This window comes from Python bivittatus, unplaced genomic scaffold (assembly GCF_059951505.1).
Source record: "Python bivittatus isolate LINGU-HERP-01145 unplaced genomic scaffold, Pbiv_v1 ctg000610_np1212, whole genome shotgun sequence".
Lineage (NCBI taxonomy): Eukaryota > Metazoa > Chordata > Lepidosauria > Squamata > Pythonidae > Python > Python bivittatus.
Window position 1 is genome coordinate 12,783,659 of NW_028277088.1, and position 15,677 is coordinate 12,799,335.

Sequence of the window (15,677 nt, forward strand, 5' to 3'; positions counted from 1 at the left end):
GTATTTGGGATAAGATATCACAATGTTTTACTGTGGACACTACTGGCTCTGAAATGCAACAGTGAGCACCTAGTCCTTGAAGGACATCTTCTTGGACTTACTTCCTACAAATACAAAGTGATCTTCTAAATGGCAAGAATTTGGGTTCAAACAACATTTAAACTATAATATGATTAATGGTTAACTACCTGGTCACCGACAAGGTAAAGTTTTGACCTAAGCAGGACATCCAGGATCAAAGTCAACTTGCTGGGGAATAGGAGAAGGAGAGTGCTAGTGCCTTCATTATGTGCCTGTGGACCTTCTGGAGACATCTAGTTGGGAAAAGAATGCTGTACTTGATGAGTCTTTGGGGTATGATTTTCTTATTTTAGCAAAGCCAAGTGGGTGCTTTGACTTTGATCAATCCTGTCGAGTGTTGTTTTGGGCTTAGTTGCTATGACTATTTTCAATGTTCTTTTGTAAGTATATAGTTTTACAGAGGAACTAGAATCATCACTGTTGCAGAAAATGCCAAGAGCACATCTTCTTTGTGTGTTGTTTACAAATTAGTACATGTAGGAGATTTACTGTTAGTAATAACATTTTTAACTGCATTTCTGGAGGAGAAGGAGAAGGAGGAGAAGGAGAAGGAGTAGGAGAAGGAGAAGGAGAAGGAGAAGGAGAAGGAGAAGGAGAAGGAGAAGGAGAAGGAGAAGGAGAAGGAGAAGGAGAAGGAGAAGGAGAAGGAGAAGGAGAAGGAGAAGGAGAAGGAGAAGGAGAAGGAGAAGAAACAGCTTAAGACAACTTACATAAATTACCTAAAATATTATTATCTCAGCTTTCTCCAGTGGGACATTCTCATCAGTCTAGCATGTTTGCCCACCTTTGATTTCTCAGTTGAAGGTATATCAAGACGTATGCAGCAGTGAAATAAGTGGGGTGAGGGAAGGATGGGAAGCAGAGAACCTATAGAAAATACATGAGTCTTTCTTAGCTCTTGTCTTGAAAGCTTCCACATTCCAACCCAATTTCTAGTTGAACAGCTGCTCCATCAGTTTTTTTCTGTTTTTCTTCCTCCAAGACACAGAATGGCAGTTTAGCTACACACATATGTGTATTTTAATCTTCATTTAATTTATTCTAATATAAAAAACATTTGCTAACCTGAAGATGGCCCTCAACCATTGCTCACAAAGGCTGATAGGATGAATGCTATATAAAATAGCAAATACAGCTCACGCCCAACTAGTAGCTTCCTTCCCTTCTCCAGGCACTTCCCTTTGAGAATGTGGGAATGAATGAAATAAAAGTCTCAATATATTAAAACTCAATAAGTAAACAAATAACAAAACAATATATTTTTAAAATAACACTATACAAGCCAGATGTCACTAATCTCAGTCATGGGAAGTTTGTTCTGCATATTTCTAGCCCCCAAAGAGTTCCAGTAATCTTTATGAGATATTTTGACATTTTTCCAGGCATCTTCTCTTAAGATAAGACATCCTTCCCTTGGCCACAAGGTCAAAGCCAGCCATGAATCCATCATTTGGATTCTGAACCAGAGGTGGCCTGGTAGGGCAGTAGTAACAATCTCAAAAGCCTTTTGGGTAAATCTATTGAAATGTATCCAAAGTTTAGGATTATCCCAGTCTGTTGCACACTAAAGTACATGGAAAACTAGGGGCACTTGGCAAAAATGGGGCCCAGTAAGAGCTATAAGAGAAATGGAAATCCTGATGGTTTTTCTTGGAGATCCGCATGGTGGTTTCAGGCATTGACAATTTTCTCCCCTCATGGAGTCATCATAGACAAAATGACAGTTGCTACTACAGTCAAAGACAATAGCTTCAGTTGTGCAAGACACTAGTCTAAAATGTGTTTGGCTAATAAGTCCTTCATTGTACTGTGAAAATCCAACCATTGCTATTACAGTCCACCATGGTATCGGCATCTAGGCAACTAGTTTAGTTAATTCAATATACCATGGTTCAGGTAACTATGGAGTTGTGTGTAATGTGTACAGAGCCAATGGTATTTATATTCCTTGAAAGTAGCATCACAAAATTATGTATTGAGGGTTTTTTTTCCTTATGGTTCCTTAAACTTTTGTATTGAACAAATCAATTAACTTGCATTAGATTAGGAGAAAGAACACCTCTACCTTGAGAATGTGGGCAGCATTAGGAATTTATGTTTCCCTTTTTCTCTATGTGTGTCTCTTCTTTAAAATATTTTCCCTTACTAATTGAGAAAAACTTCCCATTCCCCCTCCTCTTCTCTGATTATTTATACAAGAAGCTTTTTATTTCTAACGTGTGACATGTTGGAATGAAACTGGTGGCTGAATTAATTAAAAACAAAGATGAGAGTTCAATCTTCTCTCCCCTTACTCCACCCCTACAATTATAACCCCAACAAATGCTGGCAGGCAATGTTCCACTTTAGAACTATCAACTTGTTTTAGAGGTTTCTATCATTCCAGCAGCAGGTCCTGGCTAAAGTCTATAGTTGAAGAGGGATGTATGGAAAAGAATGAGCAGCCTTAGACAACAGAGAGGAGAGGACACAGGTCCCAAGTGCCATTTCACAAAGACCTCCAACAGGGCTGCCCACTTTTTCAATTATTAGCCCTTTGTTTTGTCTTAAATTGAGAGAAATGGGACAGGCAAAAATCAGGTAAGTGAAAAGGGAGGTTTTATTACTTCAGCTCCTTGCTGGGGAGAAAAGCTTCAACTTTTTTTTAAAATATGCATGTCAGATGAGACTAAAGTACCACAGTGGGATGATTTGGAGTGGGAAGGGCCAAGTTTAAGTCCCTACGTTACCCTGGGGTTTACTTGGGTGACCTTGGACCAGTTTCTCTCTCTCTCAGATCAACCTCTGCGTTGTTGTGGGGATAAAATTATGGAAGACTTCCCTTGTATGACATCTTGAGTTCCCATTAGAAAGGCTGGAGAGGAAGGAAGGGAGGGAGGGAACTGGGATAGAAGATGAATTGATTCTTTCTTCTAGGATAGAGACAAACCTTATCTTGATGGTTGTGTTCATGTTTTGGGGAGGGGACAGCCTCAGTGAGCAGGAGTAGATTATATAACTGTATAAGGCCAGTTTTCTGCTTTTTTCAAAGAATTAGATTTTCTTTTTCTTTTTTTTAAGCTATATTATAAAATAGATTTATAGTATGGTCCTTGTCTGTTTTCTACCTCAAAGTGGAAGGAAAGTGAAATTTGGCAGTTAAAAAAAGCTTTGAGACTGCAAAAAACCCTGGAGCCAACAGTGGCTCAACTTTGTTCTAAGACAATGAAGAGGCCACCATTGGTGTCTCGGTGTCTACAGGGGGCATGGGGAGGTAAGTGATGCATGTGATCATGACATAACCACTCTGATTACACAGTTGCTTAATTTGCATAATGATACTATGACATGGGATCCCTGTGGAGACTAGGGCTTTTAAGATTGTGTTCCTAAGTCTCTTATCTTGAGATACACCCCACAGGACATCATGCAAGGTTGCCACCAGGCCATGCCACTATTGAACTTCTCCTTGATTCCCCCTGCATTGCACTTGTTTTGTCTCCCATTCACTGGATGACATGGCAACAACATCTAAGCCTAGGAAACTCTTCTACATTGAGTTTCCCATAGCCTCCTAACATATTACAGGAATCTTAAAATGGCAGATGGTTGTCCAAATGCAACTGGTGGGTGCAGTGGCTAAGTAATTCACCAACGTGCTGATGGGTTTGTCAGCAGCCGTGGCCACCAACTGTTACCCTGCCAAGGAATGGAAGAAAGATTGCTCAGATACTACAGCTAGTCATGTTAGAAGCTCCTTCTAGCAAATATCCATAAAATCAGGGAGTCGTTTCTTAAAGCGTTGTGCTGAAAATTTCTCCAACATTTTCTGCTATCATACTCATTCAGTTTCAAGAAAGGTGATTCTTCTGATTTATTATCAAACAAATGATGGTTTATTTTTATCTATTTTCAAAGGGGAATAGAGTTTCAGTGAAATTCTCTTGGTAGTGTTCTTGTAGATGGTGGCCAAGGAGCACATCTTGTGTCCATCAGTCTGCAATCTCCTTGACTTCCCATGTTTCAGTTAAATCCCAAAGAGATGAGAAGGTGACTTCTTCCAGTAAGTTTTTCAGTTTGCAAAGGTGGAAAGTCAGGATGCTTCACAGTTATAAAAAGGATGTGCACCAAAAAATGACGCTAACAGTAGTATCATCATCCACTTCCAACCATAAAGTAAATTCAAACTTAACACCCAGGGAAATGGAAAGTATCCCAAGAATAAGGTGGAAAAACAGAAGCCTCTTTTACAAAGAGAGAAAACCTTTGAAAAAGTGCCAGGCCAATTTTGGCACGGCATTAGTTCCTTCTTTGTTTCGGCTCATTTCTCCCTCCCTTCCAGCTAGAGTTACTTATTTGCAGTTCTGCCAGACTTACAACCCTTTTGCTTAGCAATTCCCATTACAAAACACATCTCTGCATGCCCATGTGATGGAGCTTAGCAGCAAGAGGCCTGTTGCAACATGTTGTAGTTGCCTGTTTTCCTCTGCAGGATATTCCATAGTATTATTTATGGGCAGAGTTCCTGTCAGCTAAAGCGAGTGTGCAAGAGGAGTCACAGTAATGTAAATATTTATCTTACCATTCCCCGCCTGGTCACTGGCTCCCTCCAGAGATAGTTAATGATCTCCTGACCTTTGAGAATGAAGGCCAATGTCTATATATCTCTCTCCACGTGCTTCCCTGCAGGAACACTTCTCTTCCCAACATGCATATATATACATCCATGGTGAGTTATATTCGCCAAAATTTCACAGAGGAAAGGCTGGTGCTCTTGTCATCTTCATCTCCACATGGCAAATGGATGGTCCCCATCCATCACTGGAAACCTATCTCTCAACCCTTCCATATTAAGGACTCATTGTGAGACTCAGCCCTTGCTGTACTGACAGAGTGTCTTGTCAAGACAGTGATCAACCTCATTGGAGGTGCAGAATAGTTTAACCCTGATTTTCCCTTTTAAAATACAGACATTTACCAATAACCAGTCAGGGATAGGATCTCACTTGAGCGCATCTTTTTAAAAGGAGGAGAGAGAGTGCAATAAAGTTTACACACCAGGCTAGCATTGAATTAACCTAGAAAAACAGATTGTTTTCCAGAATACAAATGTTTAGTAAGTGGGCTGGGAATGATAGAAGGTCAGCCTTAGGTAATCAAGGGAGAACACTGACATTACCAGAACAGTCTAGTGCTGATGGGAATTGCAAGTTAAACAAAAGCATCTTTTCTCCTCTGATCCTTATTACAAAACATATGTACACTTGCAGTCAGAAGTTCAGCATGCTAATAGGTAGATTGCAATTGTTCCTCCTTTCTTGAAAGAACAGATATTTCTAGATTCTTGGTTTTTGAATGAATTTTGTACTATTCTATTTCTTGAAAAGAAAAAAAGAAGGTTTCCCGAAAACTTTATTTTTAATATTGGAGAGCAATCTTAGATTTCCTGAAACCGGTAATGGAGACAGACAAGTATTTTTCTATCTAATCTTCCTTTTGAATGAGGGGGGTCTTAAATTCAGAGTTATCTTCCTTTCAGGTAAATACAGTTGATGCAATTCAAACATACAACTTGTAATATCTAATTTTTAATGCTAGCCCTGAGCTAAAACTTCTTCTAAAGGAACTTTTCACTTCAAAGTGGATGGGAAAAGAAGCAAAAAAAAAAAAAAAGTTCATTCTTTTTCTTCCTTAAAAAGATATACTTTTTTTTCATGTTCCTCTCTGACTGCCCTTGGAATGGTGCTAAGTCAAAATACAGCTTAATTCCGGGAACATTTTAGAGACCTTAGATTGGAGCACTATAAAAAAAATGTTCATAAATAAATACATTTTAGAGAAGCAAAAAAAAAAAAAAAAACCCACAAAAGTACCCAGAAGCCTCTAGCTGCCAACAAGATAGATAAAACTACTGTATAAAATGTGACTGATCTACTTTCTCGGTCTGTTATCCAGCAGATAATTGTAATTCCAAATCCCTGTTACTCAACTATCTCATGATTTTACTGCCAAATAACTAATGAGACCTTCAAATCAAGGTGCCTTCAAATAGAGGACTGTCTGCTGTGCAGCAGATATAGATGGAGAGCTAATTAAGATTTACCAACATGCATTAAATGGTTTGTCTTGTAATACTGTTATCTGATTATCCTCTCCAAATGCTTTCACCATTAATATTTTCTCCATTTGCTGGTGATCTCACAAGTGTCAAATGCATTAATCTGAACTTTATAATGGTCTTCCTCCAGAGTTTCTTTAACTGAATAAAATCTTCTCTAATTTATTGTTTATTTCTGTGCTCATCGAGTTGATATCCCACCTTTCCTCCAGAACTCAAGTGTACAGTACATAGTAGTTTCAGTTCTATTCTCATACAAAGCACAACAAACTTGTCAGAAAGAATTGACTGTCCCAGAGGCATCTAGTGAACTTTAATGACTGAGGGTACACTTGAACCTGGGGCTCCATGCTTTTAGTTTGACATCTGAAGCACTACATCACCCTGGCTTTACTCAATTGTAGGCACCATGCTAATTCCTTTCTAATTTTCCAGCTAGTTCACTTGATTTTCATCAGACTTCTTCAACTAGGTGTTCTCCTCCTGAGTAGCACATATTCCATTGTACAAATGCAGCAACTGAGTTTATCATTGACCTAGTTAAAGATGTTCAGTGAAAAGGGCCACCCTTTGCTTCTGGATATTCCAAAAATATCTTCAAAAGCAGGGAAGTGACTGCCAAAGGACTAGCCATCTTTGCTTTCACAAGTTATGACTGGGAAGTATGAAGGATCATCCACCTGTATGCAGTACTAACTCCTAGCTTCCTGAGTATATCTTCAGAAGACCTCCATCTCCCTCTACCGCTACAGTAAAGTCAGTTATGGGGTGAGAATATTTTCACCAGAAAGGTTCAACTTTTGCTCAAATTGTTTTCACTTCAGTGTAGAACTTCCTGTATACACACACTTATTTATTTATTTATTTATTTATTTATTTATTTATTTATTTATCATATTTATCATATTTTCCCCCTAATATTTGGCCTCATTGATTAGGACTAAGTGCTGTTTTGAGTTCCTATTGCCTTCTCTTTAAATAATGTTAATACACATCCAGAAAAAATGTTTCTGAGAATTGTCCAATCAACGTTTGTAGCAATTCTCATCATTCTCTTGCACTGATTATATTATTTACATTACTGATGGCAGGGATTGTGTCGACATCTCTCTTGATATTATAGCCATCTTTTGAATGCTGCATTTCAAGCGATGGCAAAGCCACTTCAGGCCATTTATTTAGCTATCTCTCAGCAACAGATTTGGCAAGAAACACAGGACATTAAACATTTAAGATACTCTGTAACCTCCTCCTTTTCTCACTAGCTCACCAAGCAAGATAGGTGGGATAATCAATTTCCCTGCAATAATGTTCATTAGCTCAGTTGATCTGACCAGCTAAGTTGAAATTATTCCACCACCCCAGTAGGAAAACACTTTTTTTTTTTTTAATCTGCGCTGTCGTTACCGACTCTGCAGTGTTTTTTTGGACGAGTCCTTTGCAGTTTTCAAGGCAAGGTGTTTCAGAAGTGGTTTGCCAGAGCCTCCTTCCTAGGGCAGAGCCCAGCTGGCGAGTGCAGGAGGCGGGGTTTCCGTTGCTTCACGCCCTTTTCGGGCACGCGCGGTTTTTCGCGCTTACCGGCAACTGCTCCCAACTCCTTTTTGCAAGGCGCCGCCAGCATTTTTCCTCCCACCGGAGTGAGAGTACCCATTTATCTACTCACGTGAGTTTTCGACCTGTTGGGTTGACAGGAACTGAGGAGGAAACAGGAGCTCACCCTGCTAATGCGAAGGCTGGACTCGAACCGCTGAAGCGTCGACCATTTCTGGCCAGCAACTTTCAGCGTCATTAAGCCGCTGCGCCACTGCGTCCCCCTAGGAAAACACTAACTTGGCCAAAGGGCTTCACGTTATCTAGTCTAATTCAGTTTTTCTCACAATTCCCTAAATTAAGATTATAATTTCAAATAAGGTCTCTTCAGAAGGGTCACAAGCAGACCATGCCAAGCACACATACCAACTTTCGGGAGAACTTCTCTAAAACCAAGGAGAACAGAGGAAAGGACATAAAGGGGAAGACTGTATAAATGAGGGTACATGCAGGGAATTGTGTGTGTGTGGGGGGGGGGTATTTTTAATGGATTGTTAGCCACCCAGAACTGTGTGTCAAGTGGGCAGCCATATAGATTGTAGTAATAGATAATTAAGAGAAATAAATTGTGATTCAGGGTCAATGATCTCATAAGACAGGATGAAAATTCTGTTGCAAGCAGTAGACCACAAGGCGCAGCAGATGTCTGCTTGCCATCTCTTATTGCATCCAGACTGCCCTTTATATTAGTAGGACTATCCTACATTGACCGCAAAAATCCAGATAACCATTAGCTAGCAGTAAAGAGATATCACAATGTTAACTCTTTGCTCTCACCTAGTGGTCATCCAGATGTTTTCAGCCCAGATTATGATCGCTTAACAGGCAGGTTAACCGAATATCCATAGTTATATATCAGCTTTCTGGAAGTTTGTTAGCACATAAGGACAATTTCTCCTAACTATGATGCAAAAGTGCTTTACTCTGGGGTGAATTGAAGGCCAAGCTTAATTTTTAATGCAAAATCCAAAAAAAAAGACATAACTAGGACAAAGAATTAGGTATGGCCAGGAGAATAACTTAATTACCGTATTTTTCCGACTATAAGACGATACTTTTTTCTAAAATCCTTACGCTAAAAATTGAAGGGTGTCTTATTCAAGGAAGTCAGCCGAGGAGAGAACCGTGTGGTGGCAAAACTGCCCATACTTTGTCTCTGCAAACGGGCTTCCTCCTATTTCTAGCCTCCAATCACGAGTGAAATAGCTTGAGTCTGCAAACAGACTTCCTCCAATCACGAGCCTTATGTAACTGACATCAGCTGATGCTGAACAAACCAATTAGAGGAAGTCTGTTTTCAGAGACAAGCTATCAGCAGTTTCACTCGTGATTGAATGTAATCAGTTATGCAAAAGAGCCTGGAAATAGAGCTGCAGAGAGACGGTTTGGACCTCCTCCCACCGAGTGTATCAGGTCAATGTTAACTAATTACTAAATAAAAATGTGTTCTGCACTATCTTTAAAATATTGATTTCTTAATTTTGGGTTGGAAAAGTAGGGGTCGTCTTGCACATGGGGGCGTCTTATTGACGGAAAAATATGGTAACTACATACAGCTGATACGATTCCTTCTATATTTTTATTTTTTATTACTCTCATGTTATTATCATTATTATTATTATCATCATCATCTTTACTAAATTTAAAAAATACTAGTTGATGGCTTTTTACTTAGAGTAAAAAGGATTAACTGAATTACAGTGATCCACACATAGTTAATTAATTCTCCCTGAAAGGAGCATCTACACATACATATAAAATTGAAACTTCAGAACTGGTACTTCATCCAATAAATGCACACATAGCAGGAGATTCACTATGCTTACCAGTGTGAAAAAAAAAACATAGCATCATAGAATCTGAAGTGTTTCTAATATATACAAGTTAATCATTTATTACTGAATAAATATATATACAAGTTATACAACTTCTAATATATACAAGTTAATCATTTATTACAGAAGTATAAGAGTCCGGTAAAGTCACATATGAATAATTTTAGTAGACAAACCACCCCAGATGGGAAAGAAGGTCCTATCCACTTCATGAAAAGCTTGGTGGATTTTAGTTAGACCACTAAAATGTTCAGAGTGAAGTAGGAAATAAGATTGCATATCACAGGCAGTTTCACAGCATAATCTTTTCTACCCTCAAATTTCTCACAATTAGCTTGAAGTTTATCCATGGGGTGAGGAAAAGCTCCTGCACACGGGACCTCCTGTAAGCAATTACACTGTTTCAGTGAAAATACTCTACTACTCCCCTTACTTTAGTTTCAAATGCAATGAGACTCATCCAGAAATTTAAAAAAAAAAAAAATCTGCTCTTAAATGCAGCTGCATCAGGATCACAGAACTACTTTCAAACTGATGCAGAGTTCTCACTTAGAAGTGCCTTCCATGAGAAAGCAGCATTCAAATCCATGTTTAGCTGAAAAGTGGAGCAATCATCATCATCATCTTTTAAGTTTTTATTGTAGTCAGGCACAGAAGGTCTGGAGGCTGACAAGGTACAGGTATCACACTCCAAACCTTGTCTCTCATCTTTTAGAATCTTTCCTTACTAGAGATCTTTCATGGAGCCCAACACTTCCTGTAGTAATAAAATGAGTTGGCTGTTTAATGAGGATCTATTCTGGCTTCTTCCCTAGTGTTTTTGGAGGCTGGTGCATGGTTTACTGTGAAGAGGTCAAAATGAGGATCTAGTGGCCGGGTGACGAGATATGGCTGAGGTAATGGAGATAGTGGATAAAACAGAGATTCCCAGGCCCTTCTGATTACACTGTAACTAATAAAGAAGCCTACTCTACCCTACCCTAGTAAAACCTCTGTGTGGGTTTGTGTTAGCCTCAGAAGGCTGAAAAAAATTGTAAAATTTGTATTGTTTTTATTCTTTTAAATATATATATATAAGTGGCTGGATAGTGTAGTGGTTAGAACACCGCCTTTGATGCAGGAGACCGGGTTTCAAATCCCGGCTGGTACCTACCTTACCAGTAGGGGTCCTTGGGCAAAGACCCCCTAACGCTTCCCCGGCCTACCTCAGATATGAGAGTGACACAAACTAAGAGAGTCATGTCGGCTCGGACGTCACCCGGATTAACAAGGTCCGCATTAGATGTTGGGGAACCAGGACAATCTGATGTTAAGTGGGCTACTGAAACAAACCATACATGGATGAGACAAGAGAACTTAGAATTGAGGGAACTATGGATAGACAGAAGGCCTACATCCACACTAACTGAGAAACAACTTGTTACCCAGAGCTTCAACATAGTGAAGAGGAAGCTGCTCTCACAACCTGAGATAGACCAACTCCACATTACAACCCGGACCAGAAGACAGCAGTAGTGATAGATGTAGCAGTGCCAAGTTACAGCAACATCAGGAAGAAGGAGTATGAGAAGCTGGAGAAGTACCAGGGCCTGAAGGAGGAAATAGAGAGGATGTGGAAAGTAAAGGCCAAAGTGGTCCCAGTGGTGGTAGGAGCACTTGGGGCCGTGACTCCTAAACTGGGAGACTGGCTCCAACAGATCCCAGGAACAACATCCGAGCTCTCTGTCCAGAAGAGTGCAGTGCTAGGAACAGCTAAGATACTCTGCAGAACCCTCAAACTCCCAGGCCTCTGGTAGAGGACCCGAGATTGAGGAAGACACGTACCACCCATAGGGGTGAGAGCGGAATTTTTTATATATGTTTCTTTATTAGTTACTTCTGTATTTTTCATTCATTCATTCATTCATTCATTCATTCATTCATTCATTCAATTCATTCATATATATATATATATATATATATATATATATATATATATATATGATGGGAAAATACAGAAGGGAATGTTGTTCTGAGCTCTGGAAGAAAGGACACGATATTTATCTTTTCTAATTAATAAAAAGTATAAGTAAATTATTGCCAGGATCAAATCAAAGCAAGTCACCCTATGATGCATCTAGCAATCTCATGAGATTTTGGACAATTTAGAGATGAAGCTGTGTGGGTCATCTTATGAGATTGTATAGTGGCATGTGGGTCCTGGAAAAATTGCCCAATTCTGCTTTAATCCAGTACAGTTTTATTCTCAAAATCACTTAACACAATTAGCTGATGAGTTTCATGACTGCAATTGCCAATAGAATGGGGTCTTTAGGTGTAGCCCGTCATCTTAAAGAGCTTCACTACTTTGACCAGTGTATTCCAGTTTCATTCATGTCTCTTCCATATTAATTATGCTACAAAGAATCAATAGCCACTGGCACTTTCTTAATCACCCCGCTACACAAAATTGATATTTTCAAGAACCGGAATATATTTCCATTCAGGCCAAAAAAGAAAAGGAAACAGCTGGAAGGTTAGGATCTGATAATAAGATATATTGCTGCCACAGAGTACACCCTGAGTAAAAGAACAAATTTCGCACTGGTAGAAATTACTCTTATTGTACTGGCAACACCTCTGGTTCAAAAAAATTTTTTGGCTTCTTTGTTTAGAATGAAACGTCTCCTCTCGATCCGAAATTGCTAGTATACACAGCATGTCTATTTACTTCCATTTGGGCATCGACGCCATGTGCTTTAGACCACCAGCACTCCTAGAAAGGGATATTAATTGCAAAATGATCCCTATATATATCGAACCGATTAGAAAGCTGGAGCATGGTACAGGGAAGACACATCCAACTTAATGACGTTCAAAGGAATGAATGTTTATTTATGGATTAAAGTATCAAAAACGATGGGCTGCTCACAAAATCCTGACAGAAAGTTTGTTTTGTTTTTTTAGATATTTCACTCCTCAGAAAGAAAAAGGAGGCTGAAGACATCACTCTGTGAGTTTAAAGTAGGATGAGAGGATCAGCTTTCCACAAAAAGACAGCTGGAATGCGAGTGGGAACGTACGATCTACCAACAAAACCTGAAGCCACTGAAATGTTGCCTCTGGTGAAAAAAATGTAGAGTTTTGGAGCACCATCTCGTCACGTCTATGGCAGGGTGAGAAAAGTCAGTACATTTCTCCCTTTGGGGCTCAGCTTGGCTTCCTTGGTGAGTGTCAATGCTCTTGCTGTTGGAATCCAGATGTTTTCAGATATCATAATTCAAATGATTTCAGGTATTATCACCATCCAGACCTATCATTCATCACTTCTGTCTGGAAGGAAAGAACAAGTGAAAAGAGCTGGATGGGCAAAACTGACACCTTAACATTTCTTGGTTGTAGATATTTCCTGTGCCAGTGTATGCACAGAAAGGAACAGGAATTGCCTTTTCTGGAGACTGCAAACCTCATTGCTCTGGCCATTGCTGCTAGCTTCTAGATCTGCTTGTAAAAGGAAGCCCCGTTTTTGCCATGCCAGCAACCACATATGAAAAGGGGGGAGCTGGATATCAAGAGAAACAGGCATCTGTACAAAAATAGTGAGCAAAGCTTTTCTGAAGTAGAAAACTGCTTGCTTCTATATACAGTATAGGAGAGTCTGTAAAGTCAACCTTCTCCTCTTCTCTTGGACATACATTTGAATAATGAAACATACATTATAGAAAGAGATTTCTAACCTTACATTTTAGTTGGGGCTTAGAAGCTAAGTGGGGTTGGATCTGATTAGTCCTGGGGTGGAGGGACGGCCTGGGACTTCTGGAACTGTTGCCTGGACTGGGGAATTGAAGAACATTTCAGAAGAAGGCAATCGCAAATGACTTCCTTCATGCTGCCAAGAATACTGCATGTATAAGGTCACCAAGAGTTGAGCACAACTCAAGGGACTCTTCACTTCTTTAGCTGCCTTGAGAATTCAGTTGATGAGAAAATTGGGGTACAAATTTGAAGACATGCATGCACACAAGAAGAGCGCTCCCAAATCCCAAAAGTCCTTAGCAGGTTATTTCATGCCAAGCTGGACTATTGATAGATCTAGTTCTGTATCTGGTGCCCACAACATAACTCTCAAGGTGCTTACACATACATATTTTGGCACCCACCAAATCTTACCAGACTTTTCAAATCTTGAAAAAAGTTTTGGCCTTTTTTAAAAAAAAAAGGGGGGGGGGAACTGGCTTGGTCTCTCAGCAAAGTATAAGGTTCCAGCATCATTTTTATTTTTCAGAATATATTTCGGCCTCAGTAAAAAATGAAAATGATAGATGGGAATACGCTATGGAGGGGGTCTAGAAAGGACTGGAGGTAACATTCTTGTAAATCACTGCTTTGTGCCTAGTTATGGCAACCATTTTGTAAATGGGCAAGACCACTAGCAGTCATTTTCCAATAGCGCTCACAGCTGGTTTTCAAAATCCTAAAATATTCCCACCAGTTTAAAAAGGTCTACATTGACTGGCAATATTTTAAGTAAAGTTCTTTCCCAGCTGTCTCTCAAAATATTGCAGATGGAATTACAGTGCTGTCTGCTTGCTCAACCTTTGAGCCATGACTCTGAGAACGGGCATGAGAAATTGCAAGACAATGCAAATTTTAAAGAGTTGCACACAAAATACCCTACAACTGCTCTTGACTTTCTCAAGAGGAGGAGGAGGAGGAGGAGGGGAAGGAGGAGGAGGAGGAGGAAGAGGAGAGGTTTAAAGATACTCCAGAGATGTGCAATGTGAAAATATGTGTAAAATAGAATTGGAGGAGGAGTTACTTGAAGAATATGACATACCAAGAGTTAATCCATGGGTACTTTTTTGCAGATCTTGCTCAAGCATATTTATCTGATTTCATGGTACATTTGGCAGCAGATCAGCCAAGAAGGTTGGTTTGGAGAGCCAGTTTGGTGGACAATTGCTTGTGATCATATTTTTATTCCTACTTTTATCTGCCAGAGCAGTTTCCTTTGATATCGGGTGACATATTTCCATCATGGGCTTGGGGAAGAAATGAGGATGTGATTGCCAAGGATTGCAAAATGGGGTAAGTTCAAAATGACAAGTGGAGACCAGGAGAGCATCACAGAGGCCAGAAAGAGATGTAATTTTGGCAAGGGTAGCTGACAACTCTGATTGAAGCAGAAACTGTTTCATAACTGTGCATTGTATGCACAGTTATATCTCTTGCTTTGCTTGCCAGCAGGACCCAGAATTATCTTTCTTCCCTAGTCCCACAAAAGTACAAAAGGGCACTCAGTAGAAGTGACCCTCCCCTGCCAATTTTATCACAGAAGCAAAAGCACAAGAGGCATCTGGTAAGTGAATAGATTCAGCAACAATGCAATCTTTTAAAAAGAAAAGCAGGTTGAAATTTATTCTATGCTCCGAGTGACTCATACTCTTAGTTCATACAATAAAGCGTTGGTGCAAGAATGTTCCCAGAAATTAATATTCTCTGTGTTCGTTATTCATACATAACTGACCTTCCTATCAAACATGTGGAAGTGTGCAGGAATCCCATTTCATCCAGCCATGTTCCTGTCCAGGATCCCCCCTTTCCCATTGACTTGTATTACATGCTGCACTAACTCTGCACACTATCAAGCTATTTGAGATCTGAGTCCACTTGGCTTCCTCTAAAAAAAAGCTATTATTTTATTCAATTTACAATGTTTGTATACTGCTGACTTTACATGAACTCTTAGCAGTTTACTAGAGTAGGCAAGAATCAGTAACCATTAAAATCCAAGCAGAGTCCACTTAAGCCAACATCTTCCCGTAAAATGCTCAATAAGATCCATTACATTTTTCATAAAAAGCTTTATAGAAGAACTCTAATTTGATTGTCTTGTTAAATATCATCAGGGTTTGAGAAGGTCATCTTAAGTGCCACCATCAGTATCTACAGGGATAGAGATCTCTACAGAGATGGAGCATATACCAAGAAACACTGTGCCCTTGCTCCCTTTCCATTAATCTCACACTGGGGGAGGAATGGAGTCTCAGCTCCCCAGTTTGTACAAATGCCCCAGATATGTTGGTTCTACCTAA

At 39.6% G+C, this 15,677-nt stretch overlaps 1 long non-coding RNA gene across 1 annotated transcript; it reads left to right on the forward strand.

Moving 5' to 3' along the window:
• Nucleotides 1-296: 296 nt before the first annotated feature.
• LOC148214565 (uncharacterized) lies at nucleotides 297-14,607 on the forward strand. Its single transcript, XR_015797793.1, has 3 exons — nucleotides 297-354; nucleotides 12,550-12,758; nucleotides 14,583-14,607. It is a non-coding gene; the product is annotated as an uncharacterized LOC148214565 (long non-coding RNA).
• Nucleotides 14,608-15,677: the final 1,070 nt, after the last annotated feature.